A 14,275-nucleotide genomic window follows, 5' to 3' on the forward strand; every position below is an offset into this window, starting at 1 on the left:
AAGAACATTCATTATCACACATAATTAATAGAATTAGAATAAATTATCGATTTTTTCATAAAATGATTTTGCGACTATACGAAATAAGTATAGAAGAATTAAAATGATTTCCTCATTTCACTTCTAACTAATTTTCCCCACTCCTTAATTTTTCCCCTCCATCATTTTTATCCCTACCCCTTCGTACTCCCTACCTAAATATAAAAATATCTTACCACCCCTCCGTTTTTTTCAAACCCCTCCTATATAATTACATTACCACCCTCTTTTTCTCGAACTAATAGGGTGACACAATTCTTTTCCACCCCCTTTTCGACCCACCCTTCGGACAGACGGAGTGACTAGGAAGCTGTGACAACCCTACCACTTCCAAACGTGAGTTTCAAGGTTAATTTCCTGGTAGTACAATGTCAATGGCTCGACCTTGACGTAGGTACCGGGACTGATATGCTCGCTGTTTGTGGTGCAAATAAAAACGATGAAATGGAGCTTTTTATTGGCTCTTTATATGGGCCATATTTACTCATGTACCTATTTGAAATGTTGGGAACTGGATTTATGGACAGTTAAGTTATTGATAGTTGCCAAAATGATGGACTGTTGCAAGTAAAAAAATTCTCCCCAGCATAGAAATAGTGAATGCCCGAATAAGTCACTTTAAGGTCTTTCAAACAGGTTATAATATAATTTTGGTAGAAGCAGCTTATGTTTCGGGCTGCCTCAGGCTTTTTTGCATTTGTTGTGAAATAAAAAAAAAAAAAAAATAAAGTGCAACAGTACAGGGTGGGTATCCAAAATTGCTTGATTTTGGCTGTTCCTGGTACTTCTGGACTGGCTGAATTTTTTCGAAATGTCTCTGAGTCAATATCTTGACTCTCTTCTCTAAATGACCCCTGTTTATGACTGGGGTCTTAAAAATTTTATTTTTAACATACCCCTATACGAAAAAATCTCAATCAAAGAGTTTGTATGGTATATTATGCATATTATTTCAAATTAATTGAGAAAATGTTTTGAGGCAGCTGTACCCCTAATTTTTTATTAAAATTTATCAATATTTTTTTTCGTATTCATGTTATTGGAAATGATGACCAAAAATATCAGACAAACAGTGAAAAATACAGCGGAAGTCGTGCATTTGCGAACTTGTTGCAGTTGGATGCATTTAACCAGAGTGTGGGTGCATAAATTTCTAATCTTGGCATATATCTTAAACAGACTGCCGAAAATGAAGTGTTGCCAATAGCACGGGAACAAACACAGCGATAAGATCTAACCAGATAAATATTCAAGATACGCCCTCTAATTGTCGAGTCTGATTTTCAGAGATAAGGGTTATTTTGTTTGATCTTCGGTGTTTAGCATTGAGCAGGTGCCATTTGGGAATGGTGTGGAAGAATTTACAACGTTGTTACTTTGATGGCAGTTCGTTAAACGCCCATTATGGCCAGCAATCAAAATTGATAATTTCGTTAAACTGAAGAATCTGAATTTTACGAGTTTCTTACCACTACACGTGTATTGCTATCACAATAGCTTCTTTAGATCCTTCAGTGTGTGAAGGTAATAATAAGTTTCTATTATTATTATTTTAGTTTAGTTTAGTATTCATTATTTTTATAATTTTTATACTTATTTATTATGATTTTTTGTTGTGGACTGTGAATGTGATATATTCTATTTTTCCCTTATACCTTGTGAGTAATTCATCGAAATATTGAGTTCGGCTCACAAAGATATAATTCCCGAGAATTAAACCCTGATTCAGATCAAAACTCGATAGGTAAGTCGAAAAATATCGATCTCAATCAGCAACGGCAATAAATAGATAAAAAATCATATCTATTCCCTCATAAATCGGATCTCGGCAAAGTTGCTTGTTGGGTACCATACCATCTCTCACTGGCAAACCGATGAAACGATCTAAATGAAATAATAATTCCAAATTGCCGCATGGAAGGAGGCGCTGGCATTCTTTGAACTAACCAGTTTCAACCGAACGTATGCAATTGCTAGCTCGTTCTTAATTATACATTAAAAGAGTTTATAATAATTGAAGTGTGCAATTTATCAGGAGTCTAATCTCTTCCGCAGAGGCCGGAGCCAGTTTTAGACACGGTCTTTCTGTACACCATCACGCTAAAAATGCATAACGGTGATCAATTTAGAATAACTGAACAAAATATGATGGAGAGCCATTCTAATTTTTTTTGAGTTGATGACTGTAAGAATATTGATGCACTCTTCAGGAAAACTACGCGGGTATCATGTACCGGATGTACTTACTCTATCGATACACAGGTTGATTCATGAAGATTTCAACGAATATTGCTTTTTTGTCGGTAAAATTTCAAATAAAAATTTTGTATTTCAAATACTCCATCTCCTGTTTCAGATACTGAAGATTAGACGACAAGCAAATTCATTGGAATTATCGATAATTAATTATTGCAATTAGCTGCTTGATAGACGTTCTAGAACAATAATTAGGTACTGTATATTTTTTTCAGTGCAGTTCAATATTGTTTTGGTTCATCGTTTCGAATGATAATGATGAATGATGTTTTCTACCCTCAGTGCAAGACATAAAAAAAGCTGAATAGAGTGCCGTATTCCCAGTGGAAAATTGCAGTAGAAAGTTTTTATCGTTTCAAAATATTTCCGAAAATAAAAGGGCATTTTCACAAAAATCGAGCCCAGAACTCTTCTCAATGTTTTTACTCATCTAGTCTAGAATAAGAACCAGGAACAGCCAAAATAAAGCAATTTGGAATATCCTTTACCTACATGAACTGAATATCAGCAAGTGGTCAATCGAATCAAAACTCATTTATCAAATTCTGATAGAAAAATTCAGCTAGAACTTCCTACGGTCATTTGTACACTTCAACTTTCTGTCTCCCAATAATAATAGCCTTTCCTTGTCACCTTTGATCATTTCGAATTCCAAAGATGTCCAGCGCTGGGACATTTCGACTGCGAATGAAAGTGAAGGTAAAACAGAGCAAGAAAAAAAGTGGTCAGCTTCGTACCCTGATGCGTGTAATTGCCATTAGCATAAAGTTTAATGAGGATACAAGACCGATTTTATTAATTGGTATCGGCAGTAGGTCGAGTTTGGCATTTAGGTTTTTGCACAGTGCCTGGTGTTTTTGTCGTCGAGTGTTAGTAAATAGGACTGCGTTTATTTAGTAATCGTCTCTCTGATGGCTCATCGGAACATTGTATTGTTGACGTTTAACAATTGAATAATAAGAATCAGTCTTCTTCTCTTCATGGAAACTTATCAGTCATCAGGAGGAAGATTTTAAGACGACTAACTTCGTTATACAGGTGAAGAGAGTGTATCCACCAGAAATTTTAAAATTTTATATTAGCACAGATATTTAACTTGATATAGACTTTCCTTCCATTGTTGCAGCAATTGGAAGTCAAAATATTTCAGAACGATTATACACTATCCTATAGTGTAAAACGCCCCATGGCCAGAATTTCAGAGCAGAATGACAATTCCCTGATACAGATACCTTGAATGACCGATCTTTATACCACAGAACATAGTTTTGGTGAAGTTACTGGTAGTAGCATTGAGGAACTTGCAGCATCCCCCACAAATGCTGCACCACTAGAAATAAACCATTCTCTTAAAAATTCAAGCTAGATTGTTAACCTGTTCACATAACTCTAGTCATTTAGTGATTACTATTTGCAGTTGAACTCTTTAAATTTTCAAATAACTTTCCCATATACTCTTTATGATTCAATCTTGGACCAATAGGGCTGAAACATGTAGAACTACGAGGATCTACAAAAAAACTATCGATGCGATCAAACTTATAATTTCTTAGGGCTACTTGCGACTGTGTGTCTTTCTGTGACTGAAGAGACCCAACCATGACCTACAGATCCTTCCACACTCCGGGTGTGGATAGTCACCAATCATATCTAGCTGCCGCTGTATTCTTCTCGAGTCTCCATTATAACTGTGTACCAAAAACCTCCACTGTGATCTGTCTAACCTTAGTTTTTCCCAGTTATGATTGGCATTAAATGATTTAAGGGATTGATGCAGTATATCCTGGCTGCTTATAATGGCCTCCTGGTTTTTGAGCTCCCTCTGTGAATTCGTCATACAGAGCTACTTTGGGGAGTCTTGTGTCTTGCATCCTCAGAATGTTGCCGCTCCATCTGAGTCGGGCCTTCATTATTTGAGTCACAATTGTTATACAACTGGCGCGCTGCAAGACTTCTGCCTTTGAAACTTTGTGGAACCATCTGATGTGCATTATTTGTCTTAGATGACGTTGTTGCGTTTGTTCAAGCTGTTTAATATGTCGCCTGTAGGGCGTCCAGCTTTCACTATCGTAAAAGTAGCTTTGTAAACAGCTGTCTTGGTCTTCAGATTGAGGTCGTGATTTTGAAACACTCTGTGCTTTAGCTTCCAGAATGCCCGTGATGCCGAATTGATACTCGACCTGTGTATTTCTGTGTCCAGGTGAGCCCTAATATTTATGAAGCTTTCCAAGTATTTGTACTGCTCGACCTGTTCTAGAGTTTCATCCTCCAGAGGACTTAAAGGGAGTTGTGCACCTACATATCTTTGCACAGAATTTTGGCAGCACCATTTCGTCGTTTTTTCTAAAATCATTGCGTGGTTGCCAAATGGAGAAAATATGTGGGATGTTTCGTTCCTTTTTGCAAAAGAAATTGATCCAGCATTTGTGATTCGCGAAAAACACCATCAAATATCTCGATAGAACGGATCACTCCATTTTGTCGAATTCCCCGGATAAAGCCTTATCTGGACCTTTGTTTATTCAAGTCTGGAGTACTTACTCAAATAAAATGGCGTCACTCAGTCGAAATGATAACCGTAACCCTCAAATAAATATCTGACTCGAATATATATTGTCTGAGCTTTCAAAACTCGTTTCCTATCTTCGCTATAAATATCTCGAGAATGGCATACCTTATATATTTTGGTGCGAAATTTTTCGTTAGATAATATTTTCATCCAATTCTGGAAATATTCCACGAAATGTTATCAACGATTCCAACCTCTTTATTCAGACAAAAATTTTTCGTTCTATTTTTGGAAATTCGTACACTAAGTATATTCGAAGGACGTGTGAATATATGGTGAATATAATTTTCTTTCTCATTGTATCAATTTGTGATATATTCTTCATCTAATCTCATTGGACATCATTTTATTTATCTCTCTCGACTGGACTAATAACTGTAAAATTTCATGAGCTGTACCAAATGAATTGTTGGTTGGGATTGTTGAGAATCCTCAAACAATTCATGAAATATGCAAATAATCCATTACAACATCAAATTTTAGTGATTTCCTGAAGTCACATCGGACTAACTGTATATTCATGTAGCGTTGTAGTTTTTTTTTGGACAGGCTAGAGTTTTTTCGCTATAGAGCTCAACTTCTAAACGATTATACTGACTTACCATGAAAGGAAGCTATTGACTTTGGCGGAAATCGGAAGAGCTGTTTTCTATTTCTGCTCTTTTTGAAGAAATTGTTGTCGATGCGTTACAGTACGCAATTTTTAATCCATCGATGTGAAATTTTGTATAACTGTGCTCATGTAGATTATAATGACAAAGCCTATTGATTTGATAAGATATTTAAAGAAATGTACATTCAAAAAAGTGCCAAAAATGTCAACCTGATGGTGCGTGTTTTGCAATATCAAAGCAGACCCTATCTTTCCTTTCGTTTTCACCATGAAGTCTGCTGCACTGGCGCCTATACAACTGACACAGCGTAATCAGCCTCATAATTAACACCTGAATCAACAATTACCAACGATTCATTTTCATCGCATCATTATGCAGTATCCCAAATATAGACCGGTCCATATCTAATTATCATCCTTGAGAACGCTCGCCGAGCAAACGTCAACTTTTTATATATACGTCGCGTCGTCCATATTTTTAATTTCACTTTCATATACGTGCTCAATTTCCTGTCATGTCAAACGAGGATACGGCATTTTAACATTAATAATAATCGAGTATATCTTCATTCGTTGGGATTAAAACACATAAAGCATAAAGGTGTAACTTGGCATGGTACGAATATAATTGGCCAGTGTATGATGTGTTGAATTTTTTTTTAATGGGGATGGAGTTACGTAATATTGAAATTTTTCTTTGCAATCTGCAGGTGTTGGGTTTTTATGAATTGCTTTTAATCGATTGTGATCGATTGGGTTTAATTAGGTAACGTGGATTTGTAATTCAATGAGGGCCTCTTTGCCATAAATACTTAATGATACAAAAGATACAAAATGTTTCGGTTGGTACTGGGAAGCAAGAAAGCTGACTCTCTTGCCGAACAAACACATATTTTATCCGTATGGAACAACAAACAAAACAGCAAATATACGCTAAGAAAAAGGTATGTTTTCGATTACATAAAAACAGTTTAACCCAATAATAAAAAAGTTCGAAGGAAAAGCCCAAACTCATCCTCGCAGCAACAAAAGATCTATCTATTTCTGACTTAATAAGTTGACCTTTGAGAATTCTCAATTACCCTTCACTCAATTATACATGAAAAAAAATTGACCTATTCTACATTTTTCCACAAAACAGTGAATACCAAAATGAAAATTTTGTACGTTACTTTTGGCTCACTCTGTATAACACCTGGCTGAGTATGTACAAAGAGGGAGGCTTCCATCAAGACGAAAATTCAATTAAGTCTTACTTCCATCACAGAAGAAAAACAAGTCTTGAATACTTTTTTGATTATATATTAAATCCTTCCTCTTACTTGAAATGAAATGGTGGGAATTTAGGTATCTACAGACTATAAATATATAGCTTGAAAATTTAAGGGGTGATTCCTAGTGAAAATTTAGAATGGGTCTTTCGATTTATTTTTTTTTTTTTGATTAACCCCTGCGTACAGGGGGAGATGTCACCTAAAAAGCAATGTTCTTTACCGAAGAACCAGAAAACTTACAGAAATAAACTTGAGCAGACATTCTACGAGGATATATTGAAAAATTCTTAGCCTACTATAGAACCAAACAAAATTTCAATGTCAAAATACTTTATAACTCAACATATTCTCCTCTTAATTGAATACATTTATTACAGCGAACCTGCAACGTCTCTAGACCTTTGAAAAAAATGTTTCTTCTTGCTCTGCAAACCAGACCTCCACAGCTTTTATTACTTCCTCGTAGGAAAAAAAATTAGTACCTTTTAAACTTTTTTTCAGTTGGGGAAAGAGATGATAATCGGAGGGAGCCGAATCTGGTCAATAAGGGGGGTGTTCTAGTAATTCAAACCCTAAATCACGAATTTTTTGCATGGCAACATGAGATTTGTGTGCAGGAGCGTTGTCCTGCGAAAACAAAACACCTTTGGATAGCTCTCCGCGTCTTTTGTCTTTAATTTTTTCTCGTAGAATGGTCAGTAATGTCGAATAGTAATCTCCGGTTATTGTTCTACCCTTATCCAAAAAATCAATCATGATTACTCCATGGCAATCCCAAAAAACTGAAGCAAGAACTTTTCCAGCAGATTTTTGGACACGAAACTTCTTAGGTCTTGGAGAACCAGAGTGTCGCCATTCCATCGATTGTTGCTTTGATTCTGGATCGTAGAAATGTACCCAAGTCTCATTAATAGTAACAATTCGGTTTAAGAAGTCTACATCGTTTTCAAATCGAGCACAGATCGAACGCGATGCTTCTACCCTTGCACGCTTTTGCTCAACATTCAAACATTTGGGGATCCATTTTGCAGCAATTTTTCTCATGTCCAATATTTTTTTTATGCAATTAACTGGTCTAGGCTAACTAGATTTCAATACATCCTCGTATGAGAGTGAGAAGGCAATAAAAAAAATAGGGGTAGAAAAAAAACATCTAAAATTAGTTTCGCCAGGAACTATTCTCATTATTCATATTATACCATTAAAATTTAACCTGTGATAGCTTGATTCATTTTGAATAAATGAAGTTTCTTGTAATTACTTGCTTAATATAACGGTTTTGCAGAAAATATATATATATGTAATTAAATTTCTTTTATATCCTAGGTGAAATGAAAATATGAATGGAAATTGAATACACTCAAAAAAAAATATGAATAATATAATATGTGGACATTTTTCACCTAACTATATCGTTTAAAATTTTGATGACGAGTTTTCATGAATTATTTAGTGTAATTTTTAATAATTCCTAGTCACACTTTTTTCAGCTTTCAAATACCTTTCTACCCGTTACAACCTCCATAGATATCGGTAAGGACATCAATTTTAATTGGCGATAATCGTTTTTTCAGATTTCACTCGATACGTAAAGCGTGAACGCAGTTTGTGGAGTGCGTTTATCTTTCCACGATAAAAAAAAGGTCCTAGACTAACGATCGCGTTGCGAACATATCCCTGCTACTGACAATAACGATTTCCTGACCTATCCATCGCATCTAACATTAGCTCGTAGAACACAGATAACTGAAGAAAAAAACGGCAGATAACAACAATGTTGGAAGAGAAAACTGGGCTAAACACAAATATTTACCTTGAGCGAGACAAACGACTCATCCGGCATCAAGAAAAACATCAAACTGCTCCCTCTAATGACGACAAATCGAACGCGTATTCTTCACCCTCGAAAAGTTAACACAAAACTGAAATTTTTTGCGACGGATTTTTCATCCGGAGCGGTATTATTTGTTGAACTTGGTACTTTTGTCGTTATCTCGTTGATAAAGCCAACGAAAAAAATCTGATTCCCATTTTTCGTAGATTAGGGAAGTTAGTTTTGATAAGAGAGAGTGCAATTCTGACCTCTAAAAGATCGTTTTTACTTTATTGCAACTGTTTCTTTTCCTATGGCATGCCGTCCTCGTTTTCATTGCAGAGACGAATAGTGGGATACGTAATAAATATACAGGGATCGATTGATAAGCTGACATTTTTCAACGAAAACTCGATGTTTTACTACCAAATACGCAGTGGGATAGAAAACAGAAAATTATTACACTAATTAATATTACTTCACCCACCTGAAGATGCTATTGTGATAGCGAAACACGTATCGTGGCTTAAAAACTCATTTTGTGAAAATCGTATGAAGACAACAAGACTGTAAATGCTGAAAACTATAAATTAAACAATCAAACTCCATACCGGTAGATTCGGGTGACTTGGGACAGTCCTGTAACTTGGGACAATTACGCCCCTTACAGATTTCTTTGTTTCTTACCATTTATGAGAGCAGGAAAATCTTATAAGATTGTGTAGCGTCTTTTCGGTTAGTTTAAAATCAATTCCTGTTGAGTTTGCCGAGACCAGAGCGTTTGAATCGACAGGAAAAATTAACGAATTCAGGCTAGTAAAAGCGCGTTTTTTTATGGCCCTTATATTATACTTTCTAGTGTCCTGTACATGTGTTTCACTTTGTGCACGTGTAATATTTTTTTCTGCATATTGGGATATAAGATACCTATGTCATGAAAAAAGGTCGTTTACAAATCAAACGGCAGCACGGATCTCATTCATTTATTTTGTTGTTTTATAGGGTGACTTGGGACAATGCCGAATAGATACAAGCGGCGCATTGGCAGCAGGAAATATGCCGATTTTTCGCAGGATATCATTATTTACGTTATTTCCACACAGAAATCACCAAAGAATGAAAGGAATCAAAGTATCCTTGTTTTGTTTAGTTTTTTTACATTTGAGTTGCAATATATTTAGTTTCGCTGTAATAGGGGTTTATCATTTAATTTCTTCACCGAATTTCAACTATATAATCACAAATTCTAATTTTTCAAAACTGTATACCCCCCACAAGTCACCTTTTTCATTTGACAGTTGAGAAATCAATAGATTTTAACTTGTGTCCCAAGCCTCCCAACTCGGTGGGTGACTTGGGACAAGTATATTTTATTTTTTTCAAAATTTATATCCGATTTCTGAAGCATGGTATATATCCTAATCAATAGTCTGCGTCATTAAGCATATTCGAACCTCTTTTTCAGATAAAAATAGGTCACCGTTTTGCAAATATGACATGTTGAATTCAACAATCGTCCCAAGTCACCCGAATCTACGGTATTGCTTTTTTATTTTTTTTATTTCGCCTCAGAAATTGAATGTGTTTTCATTTTTAGACACTGTACAGTTAAAATATATCTTTTTCTAACTAAACTGTAACTCTTTCCCTACTCTTACTATGATAAAATGGTAATTTCGTTGAAATATATCATTTGAACATTCTCAAAGTTGTGATCTACTAAAATAAAAAAGAAAATAAAGAATAATTACCTCGACTTTGTTAATACCCAAAATGAATTTACAGAAATAAATTGCTAAAATTACACAAGATACTGTTCAAATAAACTTGCACTCCTGTGTAATTACCATGCATGTGAAATTATTATGAACGGACTGAATAATTACAAAAATTTCCTTGATCAAAATTTTCCTTCCTCTGAAATATTTAAAAATTTGCTTTTCAATTTTTTTTTATTTCGCCTCAGAAATTGAATGTGTTTTCATTTTTAGACACTGTACAGGTAAAATATATCTTTTTCTAACTAAACTGTAACTCTTTCCCTACTCTTACTATGATAAAATGTTAATTTCGTTGAAATCAATCATTTGAACATTCTCAAAGTTGTGATCTACTAAAATAAACAAGAAAATAAAGAATAAGTCGGAGCGTAGTTGCCTTCATTTCCCGATATAAAAATATGAATTGGTTCCAAGTACGTAGAAAGAGACGGTATCAATTTTTCTGTTGCACATCTCCCTCGCATCTGTTTTTACATTCGGGATATTTTTAAATGTGCATATCTTTAATGCCAGCAGCTTTTTCCTGGACGGTGCATTTTTGCAACGGATCAGGGTTCCATGAATGTGCATTAAATGCGTGATCGTTTTTATTTTCGGAATCGCGTATTTTCAAATCCAACGAGATTTTGGATAAGGTACTGGGGTACCCACTGATGAGTGATTGTCCTGGGTGTACAGCTAATCTGAGCATCTGAAATGCAGAATTTTTTGGTGTTTTCGAGTTACTAACTCACTCAGTTTCATTCCCATTCGATCAGTAATATTTCAATGTAGAAAAATTCAATTAATTATGTCTCAAAAATTTTTACTATTTTATGAGTGTTTGCGAGCTCATCTCCCAGAAAAGAGAGACGGTATAGAACGAACACATTTATTCTGTTCAAAGACATTTGACATTTATATAAGGTTAAATCTGATAGGTTTTTTTCGAACTTTCCAATCATTTACCAACTGAAAGAGGTTTTTCATTAGACAATAAATCATTATTTTATGAATTATGGAATTCCTCCCATATCCCTAATACGAATGAACCAAAAAATAACCTTCAAGAACGTCATTTATTCATTTCTACATACCGTAGATTCGGGTGACTTGGGAGGATTGTTGAATTCAACGTGTCATATTTTCAAAACGGTAACCTATTTTTATCTGAAAAAGAGGTTGGAATATGCTTAATGACTAGGACAATTGATGAGGATATATACCATGATTCAGATTTCGGATATGAATTTTGAAAAAAATAAAATATACTTGTCCCAAGTCACCCACCGATTTGGGAGGCTTGGGACACAAAAGTTAAAATCCATTGATTTCTCAACTCTCAAATGAAATAGGTGACTTGGGACGGTGTATAGTTTTGAAAAATTATAATTCGTGATTATATAGTTTAAATTCGGCAAGGCAATTAAAAGATAAACCCCTATTACAGCGAAAGTAAATATATTGCAACTCAAATGTAAAAAAACTAAACAAAACAAGGAAACTTCGATTTCTTTCATTCTTTGGTCATTTCTTTGTGGAAATAACGTAAATAATAATACCCTGCGAAAAATCGGCATATTTTCTGCTGCCTATGAGCCGCTTGTATATATTCGGTGTCTTAAGTCACCTTATGAAACAACAAGATAAATGAATGAGATCCGTGTTGCCGTTTGATTTGTAAACAGCCTTGTTTCATGACATATCTAATATCCCAATATCCCACGTATCCAGAAAAAAAATTACACATGAACAAAGTGAAACACATGTACAGGACACTAGAATGTATAAGGGCCATAAAAAACGCGCATTTACTCTCCTGAATTCGTTAATTTTCCTGTAAATTCAAACGCTCTGGTCACGGCAAACTCAACAGGAATTAAGTGTTAAACTAACCGAAAAGACGCTAGACAATCTTATAAGTTTGTCCCTTCACTCATAAAAGGAATCTGCAAGGGGGTAATTGTCCCAAGTTACACTACAGCCCTAAGTCACCCGAATCTACCGGTAATGAAATAGCAAAAAATTGTTCTGAATGAAGCATCTCAGCTAACAAAATAATCTCGTAATTGATGTAAGAATTTTCAATATCCTGATCTCCTGATATAAGTGATCCTTATCCACGTTGTTCCTTATGGACCAAATGCTTTTCTACACTCTCCCAACATGGCAAATTTCAGATAATTCCCAGATCTTTACCTCGTCATAATTGTACGTCTCTTGTAAGGATAGTACATACTTTCTAATTCTCTCAAATCTAGGTTGAAATAATAAAGGAGGAAATGAGACCTTACGTGCGAGTGCAACGTGTGGAAAAAGCTAGTGGTACGTCTAGTTTCTTTCTCTATTTAAATTTAGCGTTTTAATTGCCATCGGTGATCAGCGCTTATATATTTTAATTGAACCGTTGTAGATTTATCGGAAAATTCTTTCTCACGTGCTACATTTGATAAGACATGGACGTTATTAGACTCCGGGCGAATTCATATGTATCTGAAAAAATGATTGGCATTTTAACGGTGCTCCACAGGGGTCCCTTCTTGGGGCGTAATTATTATCGGGGAACGGTTACTTCACCTGGTTTAACGCCAAGTGAAAAAAACATTGCGAATGGATGGAAGATGTCGAGATGTGTTTGGATTGGAATGAATACTCTCTCTACATAAAGTATGGAGTATGAAAATTAAAGTGAAATTCTTCACAATTATCCCACGTTTCTCACCATTATTATTGTTATGAAGTTAATTGAATTCTCTTCAAAAAGGGTGTTAATTAATGGTTGGGTAATTTTGCATTTGCACACAATGTGTCTCGAAATTAATGCGTCGAAATTTTTCGATGAAACGTGAAAGATTTTGGAGAAAAATATAAAAATTCAGTTATTTTGTATGACCGGATTCTGAGATAGAAAAAAACTTTTTTTAGGGGTCCAAAGGAAGGGTGGCTTCAGGCAAAAATCTAAGTAGGATTGTGCGAGAATCTGCGAATAAATTTTGTTGCCTTAATTTCGAGATACCCTGTAGTGTAGATAATAGAAAATAAACAATTGGCAATGAATATCGTCAAAAAAACATTTCCTGGAATTTTGTGAGAGATTATATTGTAAATCGATTTTGTCTTCAAAAATAATCATTAATATGATTCCCAAGTTGTAAAATATTGGTTATTTTTGACCAATGATAAATCATTGAATGAACCTTTAAACCATTGAGTTTTGTACCAACTAAGCTTGTGAATTCAATATAATTTTTTGTACAGAACTGTGTTGAAATTAGAGTAGTTGTGGAATCATTACAATTTCTGGTGAAAATATGTCTTGAAATTACAGTATATTTTATTGTATCCCAGTTTTGTGAATCAGCAAAGAAGTTTCATACAACTTAATTGTGAGATCACAAGAATTTATTTATATTAAAGAATTCATGCGAAGAAATGTTTTACATTTAATTCACCTTTAGAAAATACGAAAATTGTTCTGAAAAATTACTACAGCTATGCACTCGTGAATGATCAACTGACTGAATTTGTGAAAAACGAGTATTTTTTTTGTAATTATGGAATTTATTGTAGAAACACCTTGCATTTCCGGATGATTGCCTTGACTTTGTTAATACCCAAAATAAATTTACAGAAATAAATTGCTAAAATTACTCAAGATACTGTTCAAATCAACTTGCACTCCTGTGTAATTACCATGCATGTGATATTGTTGTGAACGGACTAAATAATTACAAAAATTTCCTTGATCAGATTATTCTTTCCTCTGGAATATTTAAAAATTTATTAGGCTCTAAATAAGAATAAATTCCCAAAAATATGTATTTTATGATTAAAATGCGCGTTTCTATAAAAATGTACTATTTATTTTTATTGTCTCCTGTCGTCTGATATGTTTAGTAAGACAATGACTTACTACTTGAAAGCAATCTTTGTGCTCAGTGCGACAAAAAT

General features: G+C 34.6%; 1 protein-coding gene across 15 annotated transcripts in view; it reads right to left on the reverse strand.

Moving 5' to 3' along the window:
* Positions 1–14,275, reverse strand: part of LOC123319852 (zinc finger protein 135-like) — a 122,640-nt gene that overhangs the window by 85,953 nt on the left and 22,412 nt on the right. The window contains exon 1 of one of the 15 annotated variants that reach the window (XM_044906839.1): positions 8,565–8,728. The exons of 13 other annotated variants lie outside the window; for them this stretch is intronic. The gene's annotated coding sequence lies outside the window, so the exon portion shown is untranslated. Of the gene's footprint in view, positions 1–8,252; positions 8,272–8,564; positions 8,729–14,275 lie in introns of those variants that run through there. One more of the 15 variants, XM_044906843.1, reaches the window with a different exon arrangement.

This window comes from Coccinella septempunctata, chromosome 9 (assembly GCF_907165205.1).
Source record: "Coccinella septempunctata chromosome 9, icCocSept1.1, whole genome shotgun sequence".
Lineage (NCBI taxonomy): Eukaryota > Metazoa > Arthropoda > Insecta > Coleoptera > Coccinellidae > Coccinella > Coccinella septempunctata.